Here is a 17,697-nt window from a genome sequence, read left to right as displayed (position 1 = left end):
AGGGGATGAGGGGGAAGAGGAGGAGAAGGAGGTGGAGGAGGAGGAGGAGGAGGAGGAGAAGGAAGTGGAGGAGGAGCAGGAGGTGGAGGAGGAGAAGGAGGTGGAGGAGGAGGAGGACTGAAGAGGAGGAGGAGGACTGAGGAGGAGGAGGAGGAGGGGATGAGTGGGAGGGAGGAGAGGAGGGGGAGGAGGAGGAGGATAAGGAGGAGGTGAGGCAGGAGGAGGAGGATAAGGAGGAGGTGAGGCAGGACGACTGATGAGGAGGAGGAGGAGGACTGACGAGGAGGAGGACTAAGGAGAAGGAGGAGGTGGAGGACTAAGGAGAAGGAGGAGGAGGATGACTCAGGAGGAGGAGGAAAAGGAGGACTGGGATGAGGGGAGGAGGGAGATAAGGTGGAGGAGGACTCAGGAAGAGGAGGACTCAGGAGGAAGAGGTGGAGGAGGAAGAGGACTCAGGAGGAGGTGAACTCAGGAGGAGGAGGACTCAGGGATACTCAAGAGGAGGAGGACTCAGGAGGAGGAGGAGGATGATGATGAGGAGAACTGAGGAGGAGGAGGAGGGGATGAGGGGGAGGGAGAGGAGGGGGAAGATGAGGAAGAGGAGGTGGATGAGGAGGATGAGAAAGAGGAGGATGAGGTGGAGGAGGAGGACTGATGAGGAGGAGGAGGACTGATGAGGAGGAGGAGGACTGACGAGGAGGAGTATGACTTAGGAGGAGGAAGACTGAGGAGGAGGAAGAGAACGCGCCAATTTAAGATATTTTCTTGTGTTTAAAGTCATATCTCGAGTTTGACACATAGAAATTCGCCCAAACTCGCTCAGATTATCCGTCTTATAGCCATGTAACTATTTAACTATCTAGAAAGTTTAAAGAAAATTTATCAGTAGGATCTCGAAATATGTGCCTACGTTCCGCTAGAACGCGCCAATTTGAGATATTTTCTTGTGTTTGAAGTCATATCTCAGGTTTGGCACATAGAAATTCGCCCAAAATCGCACAGAATATCCGTCTGATAGCCATACAACTATCTGGAAAATTTAAAGAAAATTTATCAGTAGGATCTCGAAATATGTGCATGCGTTCCGCTAGAAACCGCCATTTTGAGATATTTTCTTGTGTTTGAAGTCATATCTCAGGTTTGACACATAGAAATTCGCCCAAAATCGCACAGAATATCCGTCTCATAGCCATACAACTATCTGGAAAGTTTAAAGAAAATTTATCAGTAGGATCTCAAAATAATCGAGTTTCGTCAAATATCGTTCCGAAACCGCCAATTTGAGATGTTTTCATGAGTTTGAAGTCATATCTCAAGTTTGGCACATAGAAATTCGCCCAAACTTGCTCAGATTATCTGTCTCATAGCCATACAACTATCTGGAAAATTTAAAGAAAATTTATCAGTAGGATCTCGAAATATGTGCCTGCGTTCCGCTAGAACGCGCCAATTTGAGATATTTTCTTGTGTTTGAAGTCATATCTCAGGTTTGGCACATAGAAATTCGCCCAAACTTGCTCAGATTATCTGTCTTATAGCCATACTACTATCTGGAAAGTTTAAAGAAAATTTATCAGTAGGATCTTGAAATATGTGCCTGCGTTCTGCTAGAACGCGCCAATTTGAGATATTTTCTTGTGTTTGAAGTCATATCTCAGGTTTGGCACATAGAAATTCGCCCAAAATCGCACAGAATATCGGTCTCATAGCCATACAACTATCTGGAAAGTTTAAAGAAAATTTATCAGTAGGATCTCGAAATATGTGCATGCGTTCCGCTAGAAACCGCCATTTTGAGATATTTTCTTGTGTTTGAAGTCATATCTCAGGTTTGGCAGATAGAAATTCGCCCAAAATCGCACAGAATATCCGTCTCATAGCCATACATCTATCTGGAAAGTTAAAAGAAAATTGATCAGTAGGATCTCAAAATAATCGACTTTCGTCAAATATCGTTCCGAAACCGCCAATTTGAGATGTTTTCATGAGTTTGAAGTCATATCTCAAGTTTGGCACATAGAAATTCGCCCAAACTTGCTCAGATTATCTGTCTCATAGCCATACAACTATCTGGAAAATTTAAAGAAAATTTATCAGTAGGATCTCGAAATATGTGCCTACGTTCCGCTAGAACGCGCCAATTTGAGATATTTTCTTGTGTTTGAAGTCATATCTCAGGTTTGGCACATAGAAATTCGCCCAAAATCGCTCAGAATATCCGTCTTATAGCCATACAACTATCTGGAAAGTTTAAAGAAAATTTATCAGTAGGATCTCAAGATAATCGACTTTCGTCAAATATTGTTCCGAAACCGCCAATTTGAGATGTTTTCATGAGTTTGAAGTCATATCTCAAGTTTGGCACATAGAAATTCTCCCAAACTTGCTCAGATTATCTGTCTCATAGCCATACAACTATCTGGAAAATTTAAAGAAAATTTATTAGTAGGATCTCGAAATATGTGCCTGCGTTCCGCTAGAATGCGCCAATTTGAGATATTTTCTTGTGTTTGAAGTCATATCTCAGGTTTGGCACATAGAAATTCGCCCAAAATCGCACAGAATATCCGTCTGATAGCCATACAACTATCTGGAAAATTTAAAGAAAATTTATCAGTAGGATCTCGAAATATGTGCATGCGTTCCGCTAGAAACCGCCATTTTGAGATATTTTCTTGTGTTTGAAGTCATATCTCAGGTTTGACACATAGAAATTCGCCCAAAATCGCACAGAATATCCGTCTCATAGCCATACAACTATCTGGAAAGTTTAAAGAAAATTTATCAGTAGGATCTCAAAATAATCGAGTTTCGTCAAATATCGTTCCGAAACCGCCAATTTGAGATGTTTTCATGAGTTTGAAGTCATATCTCAAGTTTGGCACATAGAAATTCGCCCAAACTTGCTCAGATTATCTGTCTCATAGCCATACAACTATCTGGAAAATTTAAAGAAAATTTATCAGTAGGATCTCGAAATATGTGCCTGCGTTCCGCTAGAACGCGCCAATTTGAGATATTTTCTTGTGTTTGAAGTCATATCTCAGGTTTGGCACATAGAAATTCGCCCAAACTTGCTCAGATTATCTGTCTCATAGCCATACAACTATCTGGAAAATTTAAAGAAAATTTATCAGTAGGATCTCGAAATATGTGCCTACGTTCCGCTAGAACGCGCCAATTTGAGATATTTTCTTGTGTTTGAAGTCATATCTCAGGTTTGGCACATAGAAATTCGCCCAAAATCGCTCAGAATATCCGTCTTATAGCCATACAACTATCTGGAAAGTTTAAAGAAAATTTATCAGTAGGATCTCAAGATAATCGACTTTCGTCAAATATTGTTCCGAAACCGCCAATTTGAGATGTTTTCATGAGTTTGAAGTCATATCTCAAGTTTGGCACATAGAAATTCTCCCAAACTTGCTCAGATTATCTGTCTCATAGCCATACAACTATCTGGAAAATTTAAAGAAAATTTATTAGTAGGATCTCGAAATATGTGCCTGCGTTCCGCTAGAATGCGCCAATTTGAGATATTTTCTTGTGTTTGAAGTCATATCTCAGGTTTGGCACATAGAAATTCGCCCAAAATCGCACAGAATATCCGTCTGATAGCCATACAACTATCTGGAAAATTTAAAGAAAATTTATCAGTAGGATCTCGAAATATGTGCATGCGTTCCGCTAGAAACCGCCATTTTGAGATATTTTCTTGTGTTTGAAGTCATATCTCAGGTTTGACACATAGAAATTCGCCCAAAATCGCACAGAATATCCGTCTCATAGCCATACAACTATCTGGAAAGTTTAAAGAAAATTTATCAGTAGGATCTCAAAATAATCGAGTTTCGTCAAATATCGTTCCGAAACCGCCAATTTGAGATGTTTTCATGAGTTTGAAGTCATATCTCAAGTTTGGCACATAGAAATTCGCCCAAACTTGCTCAGATTATCTGTCTCATAGCCATACAACTATCTGGAAAATTTAAAGAAAATTTATCAGTAGGATCTCGAAATATGTGCCTGCGTTCCGCTAGAACGCGCCAATTTGAGATATTTTCTTGTGTTTGAAGTCATATCTCAGGTTTGGCACATAGAAATTCGCCCAAACTTGCTCAGATTATCTGTCTTATAGCCATACTACTATCTGGAAAGTTTAAAGAAAATTTATCAGTAGGATCTTGAAATATGTGCCTGCATTCCGCTAGAACGCGCCAATTTGAGATATTTTCTTGTGTTTGAAGTCATATCTCAGGTTTGGCACATAGAAATTCGCCCAAAATCGCACAGAATATCGGTCTCATAGCCATACAACTATCTGGAAAGTTTAAAGAAAATTTATCAGTAGGATCTCGAAATATGTGCATGCGTTCCGCTAGAAACCGCCATTTTGAGATATTTTCTTGTGTTTGAAGTCATATCTCAGGTTTGGCAGATAGAAATTCGCCCAAAATCGCACAGAATATCCGTCTCATAGCCATACATCTATCTGGAAAGTTTAAAGAAAATTTATCAGTAGGATCTCAAAATAATCGACTTTCGTCAAATATCGTTCCGAAACCGCCAATTTGAGATGTTTTCATGAGTTTGAAGTCATATCTCAAGTTTGGCACATAGAAATTCGCCCAAACTTGCTCAGATTATCTGTCTCATAGCCATACAACTATCTGGAAAATTTAAAGAAAATTTATCAGTAGGATCTCGAAATATGTGCCTACGTTCCGCTAGAACGCGCCAATTTGAGATATTTTCTTGTGTTTGAAGTCATATCTCAGGTTTGGCACATAGAAATTCGCCCAAAATCGCTCAGAATATCCGTCTTATAGCCATACAACTATCTGGAAAGTTTAAAGAAAATTTATCAGTAGGATCTCAAGATAATCGACTTTCGTCAAATATTGTTCCGAAACCGCCAATTTGAGATGTTTTCATGAGTTTGAAGTCATATCTCAAGTTTGGCACATAGAAATTCTCCCAAACTTGCTCAGATTATCTGTCTCATAGCCATACAACTATCTGGAAAATTTAAAGAAAATTTATCAGTAGGATCTCGAAATATGTGCCTGCGTTCCGCTAGAATGCGCCAATTTGAGATATTTTCTTGTGTTTGAAGTCATATCTCAGGTTTGGCACATAGAAATTCGCCCAAAATCGCACAGAATATCCGTCTCATAGCCATACAACTATCTGGAAAATTTAAAGAAAATTTATCAGTAGGATCTCGAAATATGTGCATGCGTTCCGCTAGAAACCGCCATTTTGAGATATTTTCTTGTGTTTGAAGTCATATCTCAGGTTTGACACATAGAAATTCGCCCAAAATCGCACAGAATATCCGTCTCATAGCCATACATCTATCTGGAAAGTTTAAAGAAAATTTATCAGTAGGATCTCAAAATAATCGACTTTCGTCAAATATCGTTCCGAAACCGCCAATTTGAGATGTTTTCATGAGTTTGAAGTCATATCTCAAGTTTGGCACATAGAAATTCGCCCAAACTTGCTCAGATTATCTGTCTCATAGCCATACAACTATCTGGAAAATTTAAAGAAAATTTATCAGTAGGATCTCGAAATATGTGCCTACGTTCCGCTAGAACGCGCCAATTTGAGATATTTTCTTGTGTTTGAAGTCATATCTCAGGTTTGGCACATAGAAATTCGCCCAAAATCGCTCAGAATATCCGTCTTAAAGCCATACAACTATCTGGAAAGTTTAAAGAAAATTTATCAGTAGGATCTCAAGATAATCGACTTTCGTCAAATATTGTTCCGAAACCGCCAATTTGAGATGTTTTCATGAGTTTGAAGTCATATCTCAAGTTTGGCACATAGAAATTCTCCCAAACTTGCTCAGATTATCTGTCTCATAGCCATACAACTATCTGGAAAATTTAAAGAAAATTTATCAGTAGGATCTCGAAATATGTGCCTGCGTTCCGCTAGAATGCGCCAATTTGAGATATTTTCTTGTGTTTGAAGTCATATCTCAGGTTTGGCACATAGAAATTCGCCCAAAATCGCACAGAATATCCGTCTCATAGCCATACAACTATCTGGAAAATTTAAAGAAAATTTATCAGTAGGATCTCGAAATATGTGCATGCGTTCCGCTAGAAACCGCCATTTTGAGATATTTTCTTGTGTTTGAAGTCATATCTCAGGTTTGACACATAGAAATTCGCCCAAAATCGCACAGAATATCCGTCTCATAGCCATACAACTATCTGGAAAGTTTAAAGAAAATTTATCAGTAGGATCTCAAAATAATCGAGTTTCGTCAAATATCGTTCCGAAACCGCCAATTTGAGATGTTTTCATGAGTTTGAAGTCATATCTCAAGTTTGGCACATAGAAATTCGCCCAAACTTGCTCAGATTATCTGTCTCATAGCCATACAACTATCTGGAAAATTTAAAGAAAATTTATCAGTAGGATCTCGAAATATGTGCCTACGTTCCGCTAGAACGCGCCAATTTGAGATATTTTCTTGTGTTTGAAGTCATATCTCAGGTTTGGCACATAGAAATTCGCCCAAAATCGCACAGAATATCCGTCTTACAGCCATACAACTATCTGGAAAGTTTAAAGAAAATTTATCAGTAGGATCTTGAAATATATGCCTGCGTTCCGCTAGAAACCGCCATTTTGAGATATTTTCTTGTGTTTGAAGTCATATATCAGGTTGGGCACATAGAAATTCGCCCAAAATCGCACAGAATATCCGTCTTATAGCCATACAACTATCTGGAAAGTTTAAAGAAAATTTATCAGTAGGATCTCAAGATAATCGACTTTCGTCAAATATTGTTCCGCGGAACAAATGGAACAGAAAGTCCAACTCGATAAAGCTTCTCTCAGATCACAGTTTAAGTTAGAGATAAAACCTAGTTAGATCATCGATCAGTTAGTGATTAACAAAGAAAACAAAATATTGAAACAACGGATTATAATATATAATGTTTATCTTTCTAAATCCCGTGCACAGTGTAACATTATGAACTGGAATTGTCATCTTAAATTCTTTGATCGGAGCAACATCTTGAAGATTAACTCAATCTTCAAGTTCAAGCGTTCGGCATCATTGTAGAGGATTTGTAGAAGAAAGTTTTGGCAGTAACTGAAAGTAATTCATTTTAATTGATCAAAGAGGTTGAAACTCGGTTTATCAGATGGTTTGGGAGTTAAGACATGATGCATTACTGATTAAGCTACAAAAACTTGACCCACAATTATGACTGTTCACAATATTGAGCCTACAGTGTGACTGAATTGTATTTGTAAGCCATATAATTATATTCCAAAAATTCTAGTATGTCCTCACCTACTGTATGTTTTACAGTTTCAGGAGAAATAGAGTATAGATTATTCCCAGCAGTACATTATCTTCCAGAAATAATAAGGGCACGACATTCCGGGCTCCGGCACAGCAAAATGAGAGTCAGAGATTAGAGAAGAAAGAATTCTGAGTAACTTTGTCAGACGTCAGTATAGCCGTTTTCATGTCAGAGAGATCCTTCGGCGACTATCAGTATCACACAATGGCAGGTCAGTCCATCAGTAACTGAAAATAAAACCCATTACGTCAGTGTTGCTATTAGGAGCAAATGTTTAGATACAAACTGGTGTTATTATATCGGGAAGGTTGGTAAGATATAATCAGAACTCGGCTAATTAGATATTTGATTTCAAACAAGTCATTTTTAGGTTATACTATTCCGGGAACATTATATATATCGTATTTCTGTCGATAAATGGTTACATTTTTATGTACCATTTATCGACAAAAATGGGCAATTTGTGCGTGTGCATGGTAATTTTTAATTTTAAGTGGAATATGATACGCCAATGTGCAATGTGGAACCTACAGCGTGTAAAGAAATGTGTGTAAAGTATGATTATTTATAGATTACCGCAGCCTGCCGTAATAAAGTAATGACAAAGTAAGCGAACATGTACATCTCGTGATAACATTTCGGTCATGAAGTTGGAATACCTATTACATAACAACATATTATTTTAATTGCCAACTTCACTTGGAGAGAATTCAGGTACGTGTGCTAATAATTGTGTACATAATTCTGATAGGAAATTTAACGAAAATATAATACAAAATTGGTCGCAAAATTGAATATGGGATACTTAGGAGGATTATTGGGACAAAATTGGAACATTGGTTACATCGGTTCTAGACATGCAGTGATTCCCAAACTTGGTTTGAGTACTCCTAGGACCAATATTAACTCTTTCCGACCAATTTTGAACAATTTTGAGCACTTTGAGGATAATGTTCATGTTTGTTCATTTCCGTTCATTCCATGAACCTGGGTAATTTTATGTGACTTTTGATGGCTCCTAGGCCTAGTTTTTAACTATATCCATCTTAGAAAACCGAATTGAGGCTTCCCAGCACTCAAATACAGCCAATACTTTGATGTCCCCATGTTCCAAAAATCTGCAGATACTCGGGACGATTATTGGGACGAAATTGGCACATTGGTTACATCGGTGCTAGACATGCAGTGATTCCCAAACTTGGTTTGAGTACTCCTAGGACCAATATAAACTCTTTCCGACCAATTTTGAACGATTTTGAGCACTTTGAGGATAATGTTCATGTTTGTTCATTTCCGTTCATTCCATGAACATGGGTAATGTTATGCGACCTTTGATGGCTCCTAGGCCTAGTTTTTAACTATATCCATCTTAGAAAAACGAATTGAGGCTTCCCAGCACTCAAATACAGCCAATACTTCGAAGTCCCCATGTTCCAAAAATCTGCAGATACTCGGGACGATTATTGGGAAGAAATTGGCACATTGGTTACATCGGTGCTAGACATGCAGTGATTCCCAAACTTGGTTTGACTACTCCTAGGACCTATATTAACTCTTTCCGACCAATTTTGAACAATTTTGAGCACTTTGAGGATAATGTTCATGTTTGTTCATTTCCGTTCATTCCATGAACCTGGGTAATGACTTTTGATGGCTCCTAGGCTACGGACACTTCAACTTATGTCGCCCCATTATTATTTTACCATTAGAATAGTATGACGTACGCCTATTGAGTATAATTGCAGTTATAAAAATTAATTACGTAGTCATCTTAGCAAAACGGTTATGGAAAAGTTTGCAACTATTTCAGTACAAACCATTAAACGTCTTTAGATCAATACAAGATGGCCATGGTTTAGTGTTTACTCTACGATCTAATATTTTTGGTTGAGCTTGATAGCAAGGTTGTAATTATTACACACCAAACACATACTAGTAACCACTCTAAACCAGCAAGGGGCAAGCTCGCAATGGGCGCAAGAAATGGGGGCCGGCACAAATTTTGAAAAGAAATCGCCTCAGCCCTCAAACTTCCAACTGCTAAATTCAATTCTTAGTTAATGCAGTGTGAGCATTTATTATAGGGAGCGTTCACATATGAAATCAGCACTATTTTGGCAAATTTTACCCCCCCCCCCGCCTGTCAGCAACTTTCAGCATTGAGCGACCCAACCCCCCCCCCCCCCCCCCCCCCCCCCCCTCCTCCCGTCAGCATTTCACAACCCCCTCCGGCCTCCCCCTCGGCTGCTGACGTCATATGTGAACGCTCCCATGAAATTCAAAGTGTAGAGTTTCAGTTAGTATCGAGTCAGTTTAAGCGGGAAAATTTCGCCCACGTGCAGTGTAGGCTCCTCGCTACATGTTCAGTGTGCAGAAACAAATATCTCGCCAGACATAGATACTTTAATCAATTATGTTATATTACAGTTGATAAAGGGTTATGTCTGTGTGTAGAAGTAACCCTATATTATCATATTGTGTGTTAGTTTGGTGTGAAGTATTATGTTCTTTTTAAAAACTAACAGTGTTAAACTAAATTGATATCAGTAAAAGAAGATATATTTTAACAGGTAAAATTCATATAATTGACGATTAAGAGATATGGGAGTGTGTTCAGGGCTCTGAAAGTGGCATACTCTTATAGCAATGGTATGAAATGGTTAACTTTAGTCAAGGTCTCATGTCTCTACGACCTTCGCTTTTGGCGCAGTGAATCTTGCGCTTCAAGCGCAATGCCCAAATTCCTGCAGGAACTTCCCGACATTGTAGAGACCTGAGACCTCGACTTAAGTTAACCATTTCCTACTGTTTATATTAGAGGAGCACACATTTAGAACTCTTTCCATACTCCTTCGTGACTAAATTGACGATTTAGAGAATTTTACCTTTTAAAAATTGGTGAAAAATATGGGCGTGGCACAAGTCAGTATTATACGAAACCGTAGGGACACAAAAAAAATTGTGGTTGTTCTTGACCCTATAGAGCAACTAATTAGAGGTGATATCTAACTATTTGAACGAAAAGTGTTTTTTGTGAACCGCCCTTTATTCTACAGCGAATCATGAACATTGAACATGTACATAAGAACTTAGAATTGTATGAAGTATGAGTTTATACGAGTAATTTATTATGAAATGACCTTTCAATATGCAATTTCGACTAAATTCATGTAGATATCCAATCCATTTCCATGCACAACTGTTGTTTACATTTGGTCTAGTTAGACACAATTTGTTTCAGAGTGACTCGATAATCGCAATATCAAATTAAGATATTATTTAAATGGTCCATGTCATGCAATGCGGAAATATCCCCATAAATTGGCAACTGCCAAAGTGACACTAAAGTTATTGCTAATTCCTTTACAAAACTTAGCAAGTGCTATTAACAATATCCTAATGGATCATGGAAATTGAAATGTTCAATTTTCTTTTCATAAATAATAATTATAATGCGAAGTTTTATTTACCCCAAGTTTGGAGAGTAAGTAGGTTAAACTGGGAATGCCCCTTCCCAGGGACCACATCATCCCTAATAAACCATTAAATATCATGGGAGACCATGCACAGCCGATCGATTATTTACGTACGCTTTATCACAGACACAGTATTAGTCATATTAGTAGGAATATATTGGCGGAGAAACATGCATTGTTTTGTTTAAACCAATTGAAAACCAAATTTACAGCTCCTATTTGCTGTCAATACCTCGCAGTGCCACTGCCCAGGGCGATTTAAACGATCAAAAGGTACATGTTTTTGTTGATACAGCGTGATATTCTCTAAAGGCCAGAAAGTGTAAATTTGTGTCTCAAAATTTAATCTGGTGGTTTATATGTGGTTAATAAAAATACTCTAGCACAATTGTAACTGCAGTTTTACAGAACTCTAAATGCTTAATGAACACTCTTGCAGGTACCACCCGTATTCACACTCAGACCTGAGTTTAGTCATTTTCCGATACGAGATTGGGGACGGGTTCTATAAACAAACAAACAAACATATGTGGTTGCGGCGGTATAGTTCAAAATCTGCAACAATATGGTTAAGATTGCTTGACTGATTTTGTAATCTAAAAGATTGTCATTTGCATCGATAATTTTATCAAATCATTATAAATTTACCGGATCTGACGAGAATTCTGTTTAGTTTGAACAGGATATTTGACCACTTCTTCCCTTGCAAACCACATCGTTGATTTGGGTACCGCTCTTGGTTCTGTTGAAAATCTTATCCTGCAAGTAATTGACTTAAAAGTCTACAAATTTGCACAGAAATAAAATAACCTATTTCACAATCAAGTTGCATTCAAGTTAACAATAAATGACATTAGAAAATGATTTCACGATTTAATTTCATTAGAAACTGAGTCTATTAAAAAAATTCGAAAATTTCATCGAAACATATAATAGTAAACGACTAAATTAGCACTGTCTTACTTAGAGGGGTATGCGGAAATTATGATAAATTTACTTTGTGAGAATCTGAGATAACAAGATCAGAGTAGGTCACCTTCGGGTTTTATCTTTCGTGATCGTGATCCAGTTCCAGGGGAAGTGTTGTCTGTAAACGAGCTTCAGCGAAAAAGCAAAGGGGAGAATAACAGTATAACTCCTCTATCATATTCTAGTAAAATGTAGCAGTGCTAATTTGTTCGTCGTCTTCTGCAGGATGGTACTCTAGCGCTTTTCTAAAATCTGTCCGACTCTGCCCAAACACCTGGATAATTATATTGAATTAGTGAGATGTATCAATTTAATTACGTTTAAATAATTTAACTTTAAGTTTACAATGACACAAATGTATAACCTACCAACAGAGAAGAAGACAGTTTTGAAGAACCTTGATTGATGAGATAGTTAAAGTTAAGAAAGAGTGGTATTATAGCACGGGCTTTTAATTCGCCTGTTGGATTTTTCCCTCCTCTATCATATTCTAGTCAAATGTAGCAGTGCTTATTATTAATAAATATGTTCACCATCTTCTGCAGGATGGTACCCTAGCGATTTTCTAAAATCTGTCCGACTCTGCCCAAACACCTGGATAAATATATTGAATTAGTGAGATGTATCAATTTAATTACGTTTAAATAATTTAACTTTTAGTTTACAATGACACAAATGTTTAACCTACCAACGTCCAACAGAGAAGAAGACAGTTTTTACCTGTTGTAATATAAATTAAAAACTTATCAGTAGAAAATGATATTTAAAAATCACTTGCTTACATTCTCCATTCTCCATAACGAAAACTTAACTCTGCTTGTTCTCGTTAAAAGTTAACAGTACTTCATCTTGCACTAGATCAGTCCTGGCTAACGAAATTTTGAAGAGTATTAGTTCATGATAATCTCACAGAGTTAAATATTTACCGTATTTATACCGTTAAAAGCACACATTTTAAGGTTACTAAGCAACGACAAAAACCAGTAAAGAGGACTTATTTACACGGATACTAAATACTCAAGTACTAATTAACAGCAAATTTGTTAAAAATATATATTTTATTTTAAAAGGAGGTTATTATACATTTAAAGAGTGTACACCGTCAGATCATTTTCCGATTGTATGTAGGAGTTTTACTCCTGTACTGCAGTGTACAAAGGCGATGAAATCAAGGGTTCTGTAATCTATTGTCTATAAGTCTGATTTAAACTAATTAACTAAGATATTTAAAGATGAAACTGTCCGGGGACCTGGAGACGATCAATTTAGTTCCAAAATGGCGTGTTCAGTCAGCTAGCCAAAAACATTATTACCACTAGACTACAACTATGTCACGTCATTGATAGCCAATGATAATTGCACTTTCTACGGATTCGATTATACAATTATAGCGATACTGGGTTAGAAAGACGCGTGATATCTCTTGGATTATCACCATGGTAAATGGGAGGTGTTCAGAAGATTTACTTTACAAACTGAGGTCTATGTTTTAATATCCATGTTCAACGGATAATTGAAGCTTAAATAGTAGGTATGATATAATGTAATATTTACACAAATGGGTTCTTGTTATTGTAAGCAAATCATTCAGTACACACTGAGTGTAAACGGATGTATGGGAATTGGGAGTTGGGACACACCTTAGAAACACTTAATAGCTAACCGTAGTGGCCTTACGTTTAATAACCGATATATAACTGGTGTCCCTCACGTTATTATATCAGGTCTGTTACTATGGAAACGTCCGAGGGGCTAGTTAAAGAATTCAACTTGGAAGTTTAGTCACAGTTCAATAAAAATTACTGCCACTAAAAGTAAAAGCCAATGATTAGTGTACTCTACGCATTCAATTATAACAATTTACTTGGTTAGCAAATCGAGTGATATCTCTGGAATTATCACCATGGTAACTAGGAGGTGTTCAAACTCAAAAGATTTACTTTACAAACTGAAAAGATTTACTTTACAAACTGAGGTCTATGTTTTAATACACAAATGGGTTCTTGTTATTATAAGCAAATCGTTCAGTACACACTGAGTGTAAACGGATGTATGGGAATTGGGACACACCTTAGAAACACTTAATAGCTAATCGTAGTAGCCTTACATTTAATAACCGATATATATAACTGGTGTCCCTCACGTTATTATATCAGGTCTGTTACTGTGGAAACGTCCGAGGGGCTAGTTAAAGAATTCAACTTGGAAGTTTAGTCACAGTTCAATAAAAATTACTGCCACTAAAAGTAAAAGCCAATGATTAGTGTACTCTACGCATTCAATTATAACAATTTACTTGGTTAGCAAATCGCGTGATATCTCTGGAATTATCACCATGGTAACTAGGAGGTGTTCAAACTCAAAAGATTTACTTTACAAACTCAAAAGATTTACTTTACAAACTGAGGTCTATGTTTTAATACACAAATGGGTTCTTGTTATTATAAGCAAATCGTTCAGTACACACTGAGTGTAAACGGATGTATGGGAATTGGGACACACCTTAGAAACACTTAATAGCTAATCGTAGTAGCCTTACATTTAATAACCGATATATAACTGGTGTCCCTCACGTTATTATATCAGGTCTGTTACTATGGAAACGTCCGAGGGACTAGTTAAAGAATTCAACTTGGAAGTTTAGTCACAGTTCAATAAAAATTACTGCCACTAAAAGTAAAAGCCAATGATTAGTGTACTCTACGCATTCAATTATAACAATTTACTTGGTTACCAAATCGCGTGATATCTCTGGAATTATCACCATGGTAACTAGGAGGTGTTCAAACTCAAAAGATTTACTTTACAAACTCAAAAGATTTACTTTACAAACTGAGGTCTATGTTTTAATACACAAATGGGTTCTTGTTATTATAAGCAAATCGTTCAGTACACACTGAGTGTAAACGGATGTATGGGAATTGGGACACACCTTAGAAACAATTAATAACTTAACACATCAGCCTTATATTTAATAACCGATATATAACTGGTGTCCCTCACGTTGTATCAGGTCTGTTACTGTGGAATAACGTCCGAGGGGCAAGTTAAAGAATTCAACTTGGAAGTTTAGTCACAGTTCATTATTTGGTAAAATGAACAGGGACTCCATGTAATGCCGTTAATAAACATTACTGCCACTGGATTACAAGTGTGTCACGTCATTTCTAGATCAATGATTTAGATTATTATTATCATACGATATTTGGAGTACCTGCAGCATAAGGAGAACTCGAAATTCTAGTCTTGAACATATAGTTCAAGGGATATAGTTATAGCAAAAACGATCGGGTTAGGTCGCATCAACAATGCCAATAGTAAAAATATGTTTGATCTTCAAAATTAATTGTACACTAAGGTAAGCGACAAAAACCTTCATTTACATTGGCATGCACCACAATATTCGTTTGTTCATCTGCATATGCAGGTAGCAGCTTAATTATGGCCCACTGAATGACTGAACCGTAATATTGATTGATGATACACCGGTCAGATTGAATCTGGAAACAATCAAACAAATGACATGCAACTCAGCAAGCGATCAAATTAAAGCTGGAAGTGAATAGAATCTGTTATCAAATGTTAAGCTTAATTTCAATACGGTCATAGACAGCGAACAAAACAACAGTGAATAGAATCGATTATAATCTGCGTGAGGAAGTGAAGTTACAGAGCCAGACAAAATTGATGAGCGCTCGATTTTATCACAGAATTTCGAACTGCAGAGTGATTTTACGCCGCGCATAGCTCACGTGACTCAATATAAGCTCTCCTATTGGCGCAAACGTCTCAGCCAATCAGCATCTACGGCACTTTTCTGCCGTAATTGAGTCGTATTTCTACCTACCAGGACCGTCGACGAGTCCAACTCGGCGCGCGTCCTGGTAGGTTGTAAACCTACAAGCTACATCGTAATGCATGACTTGTCTCGGGCCACATTTCGAAAAGAAAGCGGCGCGCGCACGTTACTTAGTACTTCGAAGAAATGTAAACGAGTATCATCCGTCAACTTGCTCTAACCAGAGCTTAACGGGTGATACTCGTAAAATATCGAGTCCAACTCGGCGCGCGTCCTGGTAGGTTGTAAACCTACAAACCAGAGCCCTTTCGCTTGCAGTATACACATGGTTATGTGAATCCGTCAACTCTGTGCAAGAAATTCGAAAAGATCGCCGCGCATATTGGCTTCACATAGCCATGTGTTATGCGTACTTCGGCGGTCGCGCGCTACTGCAAGCGAAAGGGCTTTGGTTAGAGCAACATATTTGCATAGGAAAAGGCGCGAATGATAATATTTATATTTCTTCCTCTTTTAATCAAATCAGCTTCGTCCTGACATGATAATTATGTACAATGTAATGCAAGGCGAAGCTGGGGAAAGTAAAGTTTTACGCTTTGCATTATTATAATTAGAATTAGCACGAGAATCAAATTCACACATTGACGGATGTTACTCGTCTAAATTTTTTCAAGGTAGCACGCGCTGCTTTTTTTAAAATGTTATGGCCTAAGGCCTTAATCCGGGTAATACTCGTAAAATATTTGTTTCGACTCGGCGTGCGTCATATTGCATATAGGTTATAAACTTGATACATATTTCGTATCCCGCTTTCGTATCCCGCCTTCGGTGGCGCGCGCTTCGCGCGCGAAAAGTGGCATGCAACGTATGTCAATAATAAACTTACAATGATGGCCCGATGGCAAGTGCTACGAAATAGCGCGCGCCGGGCCCGACCATTAACAATAGTCAAATTTACATAGCAATACAATAAAAATATTAAATGATTTAAATATTCTTTGATCTGCTGTGCAGGACATTCAAATCTTGTCAGTCAAAAATTTACTCTATCCAAAGCCCTTGCTCGTATCCCTGGGGACCTCAGGCTATCATGTTCATTAACACAATGAATAGAGATTCGGCGGAATGACAGGCTGAGCGCGGCCCAGTAACGTATCACTTGCCTTGAGCCAAATTTAGAGAAGAAAGCGGTGCGCGCTACTTCGAAGAAATTTACACGAGTAACGTCCGTCAACTCCTGGCGCGGCGCCTTCCTTTTTACTTGTGAAACAGAGGTTTTATTTGCCTTTCTGTTTGCCCCGTATTTGGTGTCTGCAAATTTTCCAATGAAATACTTTGTTTGAACATCTTTGCGATCTCTTTTAACCATCCTTCTATAATCCTTATAAGTTTTGTATCTTGTAAGTTAACAACCTACCGGGACGCGCGCCGAGTTGGACTCGAACAGATATTTTACGAGTATCACCTGTTAATTTGTATCTAGAACGTTTTTCACAATATTTCGAGCATTGACATGTTCCCCCTTTATAACCAGTTTTACCAAGTTTACATTTTCCTTTCTAACTTTAGCTCAATTGCAAATTGTCATTATAGAGTTGGTAATAATGGTTGATTTTTGCTATAAGCCCAGGTGTGATCCATGGGTTATTTTGTGTAGTTCTTTTGGCACACTTAGGGATTGATTCACGATGTCAATTCTTCGCATCTCGCCGATCTGCATACGTGGTTGCGAGAAAATGCGCGGTGCGACCCAGTAGTGCATCGCCCTACAAATTTAGGGGTTGCCAACTTACACGTTTTATCGATACTATAACTACTTTTGAAAACATCATGAAATACCGTGAAGTTTTCAATTGCTTTATTTTCTAATTCATGTTCCAAGTCCTTTACAAAGGAGATAACATTAGACTTACAATAGTCGTAATATTGAACTTATATTTTAGGCTACTCTTAGTGGATCCCATACTCCTTTGATACTCATTATACTATCTACATCATTAGTTATAATTTTGTCAATACACGATGCTTCACTCATTATGAGAACTAATCCCGACCACTTTCCCGGTCGAACCGTACCCAAATCAAACTAATTTATGAACCACGCCTATAGCCA

The 17,697-nt window shown here is 37.8% G+C and overlaps 1 long non-coding RNA gene across 2 annotated transcripts; it reads right to left on the bottom strand.

Moving 5' to 3' along the window:
- Positions 1 to 7,476: 7,476 nt before the first annotated feature.
- Positions 7,477 to 12,371, bottom strand: LOC134814990 (uncharacterized). 2 transcript variants are annotated; one of them, XR_010160204.1, is made up of 4 exons: positions 12,319 to 12,371; positions 11,853 to 12,059; positions 11,465 to 11,575; positions 7,477 to 7,567 (listed from the first exon to the last, which is right to left on the bottom strand). It is a non-coding gene; the product is annotated as an uncharacterized LOC134814990 (long non-coding RNA). The 2 variants fall into 2 exon arrangements; XR_010160203.1 differs by lacking the exon at positions 7,477 to 7,567 and having other exon boundaries at positions 11,244 to 11,575.
- Between the last annotated feature and the right edge of the window lie 5,326 nt (positions 12,372 to 17,697).

The sequence above is a fragment of the Bolinopsis microptera genome, chromosome 5 (assembly GCF_026151205.1).
Source record: "Bolinopsis microptera isolate Bmic1 chromosome 5, MBARI_Bmic_1.0, whole genome shotgun sequence".
Classification (NCBI taxonomy): Eukaryota; Metazoa; Ctenophora; class Tentaculata; order Lobata; family Bolinopsidae; genus Bolinopsis; species Bolinopsis microptera.
This window is presented reverse-complemented; position numbering and strand designations above follow the sequence as displayed.